An 11,629-nucleotide genomic window follows, 5' to 3' on the forward strand; every position below is an offset into this window, starting at 1 on the left:
AGCCGGGCTGCCCCGCAATGCGGAGCCGCCCCCGCCGGGACCGTGAAGCCAGGGCAGAGCGGCCGCGACCCCCGCGGGAGCTGCCTTCTGAAGGGCAAAACGGGCTCCGGAAAGGGACTGGAAGTCGGGGGGGGGCACTCGGAGGGAAGAGGCTTGGCTTTATGACAGCCGACACGGCCAGGCTTGGCTTTCGAGCCGTCAGGGCTGAAAGACAAAAGCAGAGAAGTGGAATCCTGCAGCAGGAAGTCCGCTGCAGTTTCCCCTTTCACCAGCGCATGCACAAAGCAGCCGCAGTGTGACAGGGACCTACGTATCTATCTCGGTGTGTATATGTATATACATAAATAGTTAGAAAAGGCCCCCCCCCCCAATCTAAAACCTTTTTTCATTCACTTTTCTGATTCTTGGCTCTTTCTCCTCCCCTTTCTTGCTCTCATTTCTAACATAATGCTTGCTGCATCGCCTGCAATTTCTCTCCATGAAACTTTCAGGGGCACCCTGTCATTTTTGAGGGGTACCTTGTGGTGTCTAGCTGGCCTCTTAACTAGTTAATGGCAGGGAGAATTCATTGTTGTTGCTATAAGAAAGAAATCTCTGGTGCCTAAAAAGCAGTGCTGATGGGGTTAGATTTCACCTCTGCATTCCTTCCTCCAGTAGGTAATGAAAATATGTCTGCTTCCATTTAGAAGGCAACAAAATTCAAGAGGGAGAACCATATGCACAAATTACCTTCTTGTCTTTAACCTTGCATAGAAAATGATACTTATACTGCTGCCTTATCTCTTCACTGCGTGCAGTTTGAAAAGTCTGAGGGACAGGGTTAAACTTTGCAAACCACATGGAACATTGTATCGCAATTGGCTCATTAATATGGTGTTGTCATAGGACTGCAGCACTGCAGTCACTGGAGAAAGGAAATCAGAACTGTTCAAGGTATCTGCTGAATTGCATTTGCAAACACAGTCTGTTACGGTCTGTTAGATCAGTTTAAAGTGTTTGGAGATGTATCTGATAAACATAGAAAGAAGATTTTAGTATAACTGAAGCAATCAAGGATTCTGAATGCATCCGATTAATTTTGTTCAGAGTTTCCCCATAGGTGGAAAACAGACCACTGGACTAAGTAGGTAGTCAGGACAAAAATACTGGTTAAATTGGTACTGCATTTTACTTACTTTCAGAGGGGGGAAGAAGCTGTGTTATAATTCCCTTGGCTGATGTTCTCTTCCTTTGATTACATTCTGTAGGAGAAAAACAAAAACGGAAGTTGTTCACTGAACACAAAGATAACTTATTGTTACAGAAAACATAGGGTTAACAGAGGTGCCTGGGACTTTTTATTATTCTTTTTTGTGCTCTGAAAATAAGATGATTTGCTGAAAGGCAATGGAAGGAAGAGCCATATTTAGCTTTGCTATAAAATTCCTTTGCATAAACTACCTTGATGCACAGATCATTCAAAACCCAAAAGCCAAATGCTGTGTATAAACTGAGTGCTAAAAAAGTTTGATTTATTTACTGAATAAAATTAAGGCCCTGTAAACTCTTATAGAATGCAGTGAGCTTCATAGTATATTTTATCTTTTAAAAAAATCAAAATAGGGATGGCAGAAGGAGGTGCATAGACACATACACACACATCCTTAAGAAATCATTTTACAGAAACAAAGTGTTCTCATTCGGAAACAAATCTGTTATGGTAACATTCAGGTCCATAATTATATGTATGTGGAGAAAACATGCAACATTTTTATGAAGGTGACATGAAGGTTAGAATGAATCAGTGAAAACCGTCTAAAACACCCTTATTTCTGATGAGCAAATAAGTCCTTCCCACTTCAGTGTCTACCTTAGGATTTTTGAGATGAAGACTAATATTTTTGCTCATGGAAAACTTCTTGTTTCAGCTTAACAGACAAGTGTTGCTACTTTTGAGCAAACAGAATACTGATATTTAATCCTTTGAAGTAGGGGGGCTGGAGGTAATGCTGGAAAATGTTGCCATTTAGAATAGAAAGGAAATATATTGATTTTAAATCTTGATTGTATAGCACTGACAAAACCTGCTGTAAGAGAAGAGCGATGATGATGAGAGAAAGATGAGACTGATATTTGCACCATTCTTTTTTAGAAAAGAGCAAAAAGCAGGAGGTAGAAAGCTGAAAGCTCATGCTGGGAGGTGGGGGGGCAGATTTTGTAGGTTACAGAGACGCTGCAGTGGAGCAGACTGACTGAACAGATCATGCAATACTCTGGGTTGGATCTGTTAAGCTCTTCTTTAGAAACTGGTTCTTTTTAATAGAAGCATGTGTTATATAAGCTGAAAAGGCATTGCTAATTAAATGGAAAGTAAGAAAGCACTGACTTCAAGAGTTTTACCTGAGTAAATAAGGACTAAGGATTTGGCTCAATGTTATTTACAGGTAGCATTTAAACAATGAGCTAGATCTTCAGACAGTAAAAATTGCTCTATTGACTTCAGTGAAGTTGTATACCAGGTTATTCCAGGTGAGAATCTTGCTTTTGTGGAGTCTTAAATATTGGTAATGAATATTGTATTTCTTTGGTATTTTTACCATTCTGCCTTTAGTCCAGATTTGGATGTGGCCTATTAATGTTTATAGGCAGTAGCTAAGGAAAACCCCCTGCAACAGACTGAGCTATACAGCAAGGGCCTGATCCTTTAAGGTGCTGGACAATTCTTGAGAGAGATTCAGGCCTCATCTTTCCCACTCAAGTCAAGAAGAAACAGAGTGTCTTGCACTATCTGGCCACCAGATGAATAAGGAATCCATTCTTTCAGTCTATGAGGAACTGTCCATCAATCAATAGCAACATTTTGCTCTGTTGTAATCTGCTTTGAATCTTATGGCCTGAACAGTCAGCTCCTGCTTGTGGATTAATGATGGATGATCAGAAGTTTATAAAGTGTACTTAGCATCACTTCGGGAACCAGGCAACTCAATGAAGGAAGAGCAGCAAAAGCAATGATGAAAAATCATATTCATTTAATTGCTCTGTGTTTCAGACTTATACGAGGAATGGTGGGTCTGAGTGGTCTGCACAATTTAACTTCTTTCAGCTTTTCAATGAATGTGTCAAAGAATAAAATACAAAAGCTCTGATAAGGTAAAAATATTTGCTTGCCTGAGATTTGCCTGCAGAATTTCCTTTCTATTCTAATTATAGGTATTCAACACAGGACTAAAACACAGTAATGTTTCTACAGCATTAGACTGCTCTGTAACATTCTTATTCTGCTGGGAGAGGGTGTTTTATTGCTCTAAATCAAGTCTGGATTTCCAGACATTTGCAATACCTTTTGTAGGCAAAAATATTGCTTTTGAAGCTAGCAAACTGTAGTTACAAAAGAATAAATTCCTGAAAACCCAATCCTAAATCGCATTTGTTTTCAGCTTATGGGTGAATTCCTGTTTCTTGCAAATTTCTGCAGATCATCATTAACCTTGTTGCTGTTATTCACTTCCCTACTTTATGTGCTGCAAGAGCCATAAAACTATAGACTTAAGTTTCTTTCACTGTATCATCACCAAGAATGATTTCACAGCTACCCATACACTGCAATAGAATAATTTATTGCCTTGACGGAACTAAACATTTATTTGCTATGTAGGCTTAATTTTTCTGAAGTATTTATTTTGTATTTTTCAGAATACTGCACTGCACATTTTTTAACGTTTTGGAACGTAACATTCATAGTCACAATAATTTCTTCCATAATTTTAAAGGGCCAGCATTTTAGCTTGCGTAGATTGCCATAGGCCACTGATATTGATTTATGGCAGTGATGGATCTAGTCCAAAACATGCATTATGACTCGAGTGAAAACAAAACTAAAAACCCAACCCACTCAAATCTTTGTCTGCTGTAAAGCAGTGTAGGCCCACTGACAAGTTACACAGCAGTCCACAGCTTGCTGTACTGCATTACACCTCTGGGCTTCCCAGTCGGTATTTTGCCTTCAGCAGTGATCAGTATCTGACGCTTCAAAAGAAGGAGAACCAAGAATTGTCTAAGAATGCAATGTAGTACACATTCAACTAACATTACTTACTAATATGTAGCAGATATTACTGCCACTGTTTTACACTTGTCTAGCATCTTTTATTGAAGGATTTCAAAGCACTTTACAAACATTGAGTAACTAAAGCTCAGAGCATCTTAGACAGGTGCTACTATTCCCACTTTACATAAGGGTGAACTGAAACAGAGTTACTTGCCCAGAACGACACAAAAAACAAGGAATAGAAGCCAGCAATCATGATTTGTGCTTTCACTCCTACTGTACTGCATTGCCCCCTGCTGAATACTGTGCATATTACTCTTAGGACATTTGAGTGATTTTACTGGTGTTATCTGTAGCTGATGCCTGACATTTTGAACTGAAATAATGTTCTGGGGGTCTTTTGTGTTGCTGTCACTGTGAAGGGCATTCGGATGCTGTTCATTTCCAAAGAAGCTCGTTTTCAGAAGCTCAGATCATGTTGCCACTCCAGCTGAGGTTGTTGAAAGTTGAGGTCGCGCAGCACCACTGAAAGCTAGGCCTTATGCCCCTTCTGCTCACTACAGGCACAAAATCACAAGCAGGATAGCAAGCACAAGGAACATCATTCTGCCTTCACGAAAACACTGCTTGGTTACCGCTGCCTACAAGGGCAGCATGCAGCTAAGTGTTTCATTAGTGTGACGAGGAACGTGCTGAAGCCCATGTCTCCTTCCCTTTTTAATCCTTCTCAGAAGAATTCAGCAATTCCAACTTCTAATTCCCTGCTTTAGACACTAGATGCTACTCTTTCCCTAAAAGGTTATAAGAGAGACAATGACCTGAGGGATGCATGGCATCCCTCGGCATCTTACTTGCACTCACATGTGGTTTCTACTGACGCATATCCCGGTGTGCAACAAGGCTGTACCTTGTATAGTACTCTACATGAGGACCTGTAAGAGCAAGGCCTGACTCTGTATGTGAGGCTGTAGTGGGCGGCACTGAAATGATACTGGTTTTGAGTTCATTCCCACGCAGAAGATGCAGAGTTCTACATCGCTATGTTCTCACATATAGCTAATTAAATATTCAAAACAAAACTACCCATTATCCAAGCTTCTGGCATTTATAATTTCCAGTGTTTCTGCACTTGGTATCTTTGCCCCACATGCTGAGCCATATTTGGACTAAAGGAACTTGAAAGGAATAATTTGGTACAAGTGATGTTAATTGTACTTTTCTGGTAGGTGTGCAACAGAATTTCTATAAAAACAAAATGATGACATCATCGATTGCTGGGAACATGTCATACCTTGTAAATACATTTAAACAGCAAACTTGGTGGCAAAATCAGTATTTTATTTTAATCCATCTCACCCTGGAAAAACTTGACAAAAGTTTTCTCCATTCAAGAAATTACTAAGACAATGAAATGGATTCACTGTTCACTGCATATATTCCACCAAAACATTAAATTGCAGAATATTAAAGTACTCTATTAACACCGCAAAAGTTCTTTGATCAGCTCACCCTGGAAAATGCACATGATGCAAATGTTCACGCTATGTACAAGTTTATTAGAGCTGTCACTGCAGCTGCACTTAAGAAAATAAACCCTTTTTCATGCTCACAGTAGAAGTGGCTGCTCAACTGAACCCCACAGAGCATTTCAAGTGTGTTCTTAGACATTTTAGCTGCAAAATATGCAATCCAAAAAGTAGTTACAGTGCATGCATGCACAATAACCGTCTTTAGTAATAGTTCTTTCATAGATTTTTATTTATATTTTTAGTCACCTTTATAAATTTTAACGAAACTATTTTTAAAGACATAAAATACAACCTAAAATCATTATAGTAGCAACAGGACAATCTTCATAAGCTTTTTAATGAGACAAGGCCACTCTCACATAAGAAGTCACTTAACCTATTCCCTGAAGAAGGAGTACAGAACTAGGTTATATAATAACTCACAGACCTGCAACTATTTCCAAGCATTATCTACTGGCTAGAGTGTGGGACTGGTGACCAGGACCTCAGTGTTCTGGCCCAGCAAGTTTCTTTAATCTCTCTGTACATCAATGTATTGGTCTGTAAAATAAAAATGACTACTTCAAAAATCTTGATTTTTTTTATATTCCTGATTATACTAGTGTCAAAGTGCCAGACCCAAATACTGATAAAGCCTTAAATGGATTTTGAATCAGGAAGACCCTCAGGGCGCATCCACATATGCAAGCACGTGTGCTTGCAGCAGCTTAAATAGAAGCAGTGCAAATTTGAGCAAATTTGAGCCGGGGCTTTTTGCCTCAGTGCACATGCCCAGACATGCACTTTGGTGTGGGGCAGATTGTGCCACTTGGGGCAAAATAACCCTGCCTAGCTCCTCCTGGATCTTCAGCCAGGGGGAGCTAGAGCCTGGGGCCAGCACCTGTGCTGTCCCCAGCAGTATAAAAAGCTGCCCTGTCCTGGCCCCATCAGTACAAGAAGCTGCCCTGCCAAATAGCTCAGGGCTACTTGCTCTCAGGAGCTTCTGAAGCCCAGGCAATTGGTACCTGGGGACACTACCCCTTGTACCAGCTGAGAGTTCCCTGCACCCTTTACCCACTGCAGCAGTCTGGCAGTGGGGGCTGCTGCATGGCTATGACCTGCTGCGCACCTGCCAGATCTGGATGGGGACTGCACAGCCAGTAGAGGCATCTGCCCCTCTGGGCCAGCTGCTAGTGGGGTATGGCTGCAAAGCTGGCCTTTTCGCAGTACTACTGCGATGTGTGCCCCTGCCCGGCCATCTGGGCAGCTATCACCCAGAAGATGCTCCCAGTGTAGTGACCTGCTTTGAACTGTCAAAGTATGTCCTCCTGGCCCCAGTTGGCCAGGAGGTCAGCCACATCCAGCTGGGTCCAAGGTGCAAGGTCTGAGCAGGATCCTCTGCCTGGGTCCTGCCACTGGCCTCCCTAGCAGGAATGCTGGTGTTCCCTATTTGAAAACTGAAAAATCCCTGATAAAAAAAATCCCAAAGTCATTCTGTACAATATCCTGAAATCCACGCTTTCATTAATTAAAATGAAAGACCACTATATATAGAGAGAGACAGAGAGACAGCGATCAGTTGGGCAATGTTTTATTAATATATTTACACTATTAAAGCAAGTTGGAAGCCTACCAGTGTCTCTATCATCATAATAAAATGAATTCTAAATACCTATATGTTTTGCTGTTTGCCTTTGGTTTTTTTACCATGGAGTAGTTAGAGCTCCCTGTGACCCCTTCACTAACCAGGATGTGGGGACAGCTGCCCCTGCAGCCACAGCTCCTGCCAGCGGGTCTCATCCTGTCTGGCAGTTGGGCATGCAGGGTGTGTGCTGGGGGGTGTGGGGTTTGCAGGAGGAGGGTGGAAAGGGGTGTGGAGGGATGTGGGGGGCCATGGGGTGTGTGGGTAGGTGTGCGTGGATTGTGGAGGGACTGTGCAGGAGGGGTGGGTCCCCTGCCCCCCGCAGAGTGCAGCATCCCCTGCACAGCTCCTGGACTGCCCCCCCACAGGGGCCACATGGCCTCTGCAGAAGCTACCACTCTCCCCTGCACGGTCCACATGCCCCACCCCCAGCCCCCCAGATTGCTGCCCTGCCTGGCCCCACCGGCTTCTGCAGCCAACTCTGATGGTTGCCCCACCCAGCCTCAGCATCCCTGCACTTTAAAAAAAGAAAAAAAAAAGCCTGGTACTCACCGGCAGTAGCAGGGCCTCGTGGCAGAGCCCCCTGTGCAGTGAGGGGAAGCAGGGCCTGGCCTCGGTTGCCTGGCACCTGCACTACCCCTGCCCCTGCCCCTGCCCCATTGGGCGGGTGCAGCCGGGGTCGGCAGGGCATTGTGCAGCTCCAGCTGGGGCCACTGCGGCTGTCACCTGGGCCCTGTGCTGCTGGGGGCACTCTGCCACAAGGCCCCAGTGACCCTGATGGCAGCTGCTACAGCTAGTGAGTGCTGGGCTTTTTTTTTTTTTAATTAAATTGCTGGGATGCTGGGGCTGGGTGAGGCAGTGATCAGAGGGGCTCAGGGGGTATGGGGCTGGGCAGGGCAGCCATTGGGGGGGCAGGCGGGGGATGGAGTTGGGCAGGGCAGCCACCAGGGGGCTGGGGGAGTGGGTGGGGTTGGCGGGGGTCCTCCCATGGTCCCCCCTCTACTCTTTTAGCTCTCTTCCCCTCTACTTACCGGCAGGAACCTGGGTCTGGCTCCCTGCGGCTGGCACACATGCAGCATGCTTCAGCACCGGGGCGAGGGCCAAGCATAGAGATGCTCTGGCTGGCTAAATTGGGGTCTAAATTTTGCCTCCGCGCTGCAAATTTGTATTTGCATGAACATTTTTTCATTCCGGCACATGCCTCTTGCAGCATCTCAAAGGGTTTGGAGATGCTGCAAGAGGCACGTGCACACTCGTCTGGACACACCCCTAGAGTTTATATGAAATACAGTAAAAAGAATTCATATCTGCATTAAAGGAGCATTGGAAATCTGATTCATTTTTGTGAAATGCTTTGGAATCACTGAATCAAAGATGCAATAAAAAGGCAAAATTTGAATAAAATTTGGGGGAAAAAGGCAGGGGAAAACAGACAAGGAAGCACTTTCACTTAGTAAAACAATACAAATGCATCTGAGAAAAGACTTTGGGTTTGAGTCTCATTTATATTAAGATTATCTTCACTGTTTGTGTGGCATACAAAAAATTTGTATACAAACAAGAATCAGGCCCTTTGTATACAAACCCCAAAATCCTGAAAACAAGCAGTTTTAATAAATTTGCTGTCTTAGCTTTAGCTATAACTACTCTCCTGAGGGGTTTCATGTTAATGTTACTATTTTCATCTGTAGGACGATATTACTGAACTTCACAAAATGGTGTCACCTTATAACCCCTATGTTCCCATTGTGCCTCCCAGTTCTTTTGCTAGAAGTAGTACTCCAAGTTTTTGCCTGTTTGGAAACATGGGTTCAAACACCCATTAAGTTCCCATGGACAGAGAGTATGGGTTGTCATAATCATAGGGGAGATTTATCTATATCAAAAGGCCCGCACAAAATTTAGCAGGACTGAAAGAATCTCTTTATGCAAATCCCGGGACAGGAAAAGCCAGGGAGAACTGCATATCAGAACAAAGATGCATTCATAGAGCTTGCATATTTCTGGAACAGGTCTAATGTAGATCAGAATGGATTTGTATTGCTAGAGGGGTATGAGCGGCCCAGAATAAGAACGGTGAGGGCTGCTGCAGATGAAAAAAGGAGAAGAATATGTCTGGAACAGCATTGGCTGATGGAAATAAAGTGCAAAGGATGTGGCTTTTCCAGACATAATTCAGACCAACGCTTCTTGTTCTTCACTGAAATGGACACTGAATTCAGCAGCAACAGATTTTTAAAATGATAATTGTACAGAGGTGAGAAAATGCTGTGCAGTCTGCAATAGCTTGTCATCTGCAGTCATAACACTGAATAATAGGTTGATAGAGAAGGCACAGAAGGGTGATGGGATCCTATATGGATGTTGTCCAATCAATAGTTAGGAAACAGTTAATTTAGGATTTTCTGGTCCCTCGTGGAGAATTCTGCTGCTTCAGAGCCATTAAATCACCAACACTGCCTTCAATGAGGCTGGCCAATTTCAAACTGTCCTTGTGAGTCATACAGTAGGATAAACCATGCAAAGAATCAATTCCTTGCAGCTCAGCCACATCCCAAACCCAGGTTGCCCTAAGACTAATTTGTATAGATGAAAAGTGAAGTGAAAGAGCACCACCTCTTTGCTCCTGTGGTGCTCCCAAATCATAGCACCATGTGTGCTCTTTAAGGGTCAAAATCATGTTTTAAAATTGAACTGGGCTGAAATTTGGCATAGAGAAGTAGTGCAGGTTAGTAAAGTAATTTTTTAGCGCTCAAGGAGTCCAAAATACCCTTTTTCCCCCAGCTATGGTAGTGGGTTTGATAGGGTTTGATGGGTTTTTTTTAAACCTCTTCTGTCTAAATATATATCTGAAAAGTGGCTAACGTGCTCTATATGGTCACTTTTCTTGAGAATATTGTGTGCTCCAAATGAAACTTTATCAAGATACCACTGACTTCAATTACTACAAATATTTATACAACGCTGCCACTTAGGGGTACTAATGCATATCATCATCACACTGAACAAGACAATGATCATGCAAAGTATTATGTTAGAATACATTATAATCCAAGTAGATAAGACAGACAATGGGGTGAAAGAAAGTAAGTGTAACCTCCCTGTGTTTTTTTCACTACACTGTAACATTGAACAACAAACATTATGTAGCTTGCCCAAGACACAAAGGGAGTCTGTCTCATAATCTGGAATTTAATGTCAATCTCCTGGGTCCAATATTTTAAGCATAAGATCATATTTTCAAGTGCTCAGCACCCACCTACAATTGGGACTAGATTTTCAAAAGACCTCATCTCCTATTTATGCTGATAATGTCTAGAGTTTTCCAAAGTGCTTAGCACTTCCTGTTGAAAAATACAGGCCCAAAGTTCTAAGCTTATTTAAAAATTTGATTGCTTGAATGGGATCTGAGTTGTCTATAAAATCTAATCTCAGTTATAGATATTGAGCAGCTCTTCATATTCAAAGCTGATGTAAATCTGTTTCAGTCCTTTGACTATGAGCTAGCTGAGGATACGGCCTGGCCTTTTGTTTTTGGGGATTAATGTTTGTAGTGCATGGGCCCAATTCTGCAAACACTTCCTAGGGTGCAAATGACAGCTGGTAGGAACTGTTAGCAAGATTGGGACCTATATTTACCTTTAGCTTTACATCATTTGCTTGTTGATACCATATTTCAGCTCTACTGAAGAGCTTATTATTCAAAAAATAATAAGGTGTCTGCTGTCTTCTCATTGTGACAGGTTTGCCTTTTGTTTTGACTTGTGCTTAGGAGAGGGAAGAATGTGTACTTCCATATGAATTATTTGGAAATAGTCTCTCCCTGCTCCTCTAATTTGTATCTAGGTTAATTGCACTCCTGGTGGAAGTGTTTAATTGATTTGCAGAGGGAAAGTCAATGCCAGCCTGTAGTTTAGTGATGACTCCACATAACTGCAAAGATTCCTTTTCTAATTAGGGCTAAAGTAAGAAGCTGCCTCTCAGAAAACTACAGAGAACTCCTGTTTAGGTTCACTGCTTCTTCCAAGGCAAATCTTTCCTCTACATGTCCAATAAATCAGCAAAATAATGGAAGATGGTTCTAGCAAGAAACACTGTGTAAGGTAAAGAACCTAGTGAGCATTAAAATAAGATGTCTTGTGGAAGAGGCTGATCTCAAATAGAGGTTCAGTGGTGTTTTTTTAATAGAAAGAATCTGAGAACACCTTGGCATGTGTTATTTTCCCACATAGGCTGATGTTTCCCAAGGAACTGAAGGAAATTAGCCACTCAGCACGCCTTGAATTTCAGTGTTCTTATGGCACTTAAGTTTCATAGATTTCATAGACATCAGGGCTGGAAGGGACCTCAGAAGATCATCGAGTCCAGCCCTCTGTCCAAGGGGCAGGAAGTCAGCTGGGGTCACAGGATCCCAGCAAGATAAGCATCCAATTTACTCTTGAAGGTGTTCAA

The 11,629-nt window shown here is 42.6% G+C and overlaps 1 long non-coding RNA gene across 1 annotated transcript in view; it reads left to right on the top strand.

The window, feature by feature from the left end:
- The first annotated feature begins 375 nt into the window (after positions 1-375).
- Positions 376-11,629, top strand: part of LOC109324555 — a 21,021-nt gene continuing 9,767 nt past the window's right edge. The window contains exons 1-2 of the long non-coding RNA XR_002104956.1: positions 376-2,802; positions 5,725-5,726. This is a non-coding gene — a long non-coding RNA (uncharacterized LOC109324555). The remainder of the gene's footprint in view (positions 2,803-5,724; positions 5,727-11,629) is intronic.

The sequence above is a fragment of the Crocodylus porosus genome, unplaced genomic scaffold, assembly GCF_001723895.1.
Source record: "Crocodylus porosus isolate Cpor-Errol unplaced genomic scaffold, CroPor_comp1, whole genome shotgun sequence".
Classification (NCBI taxonomy): domain Eukaryota; kingdom Metazoa; phylum Chordata; order Crocodylia; family Crocodylidae; genus Crocodylus; species Crocodylus porosus.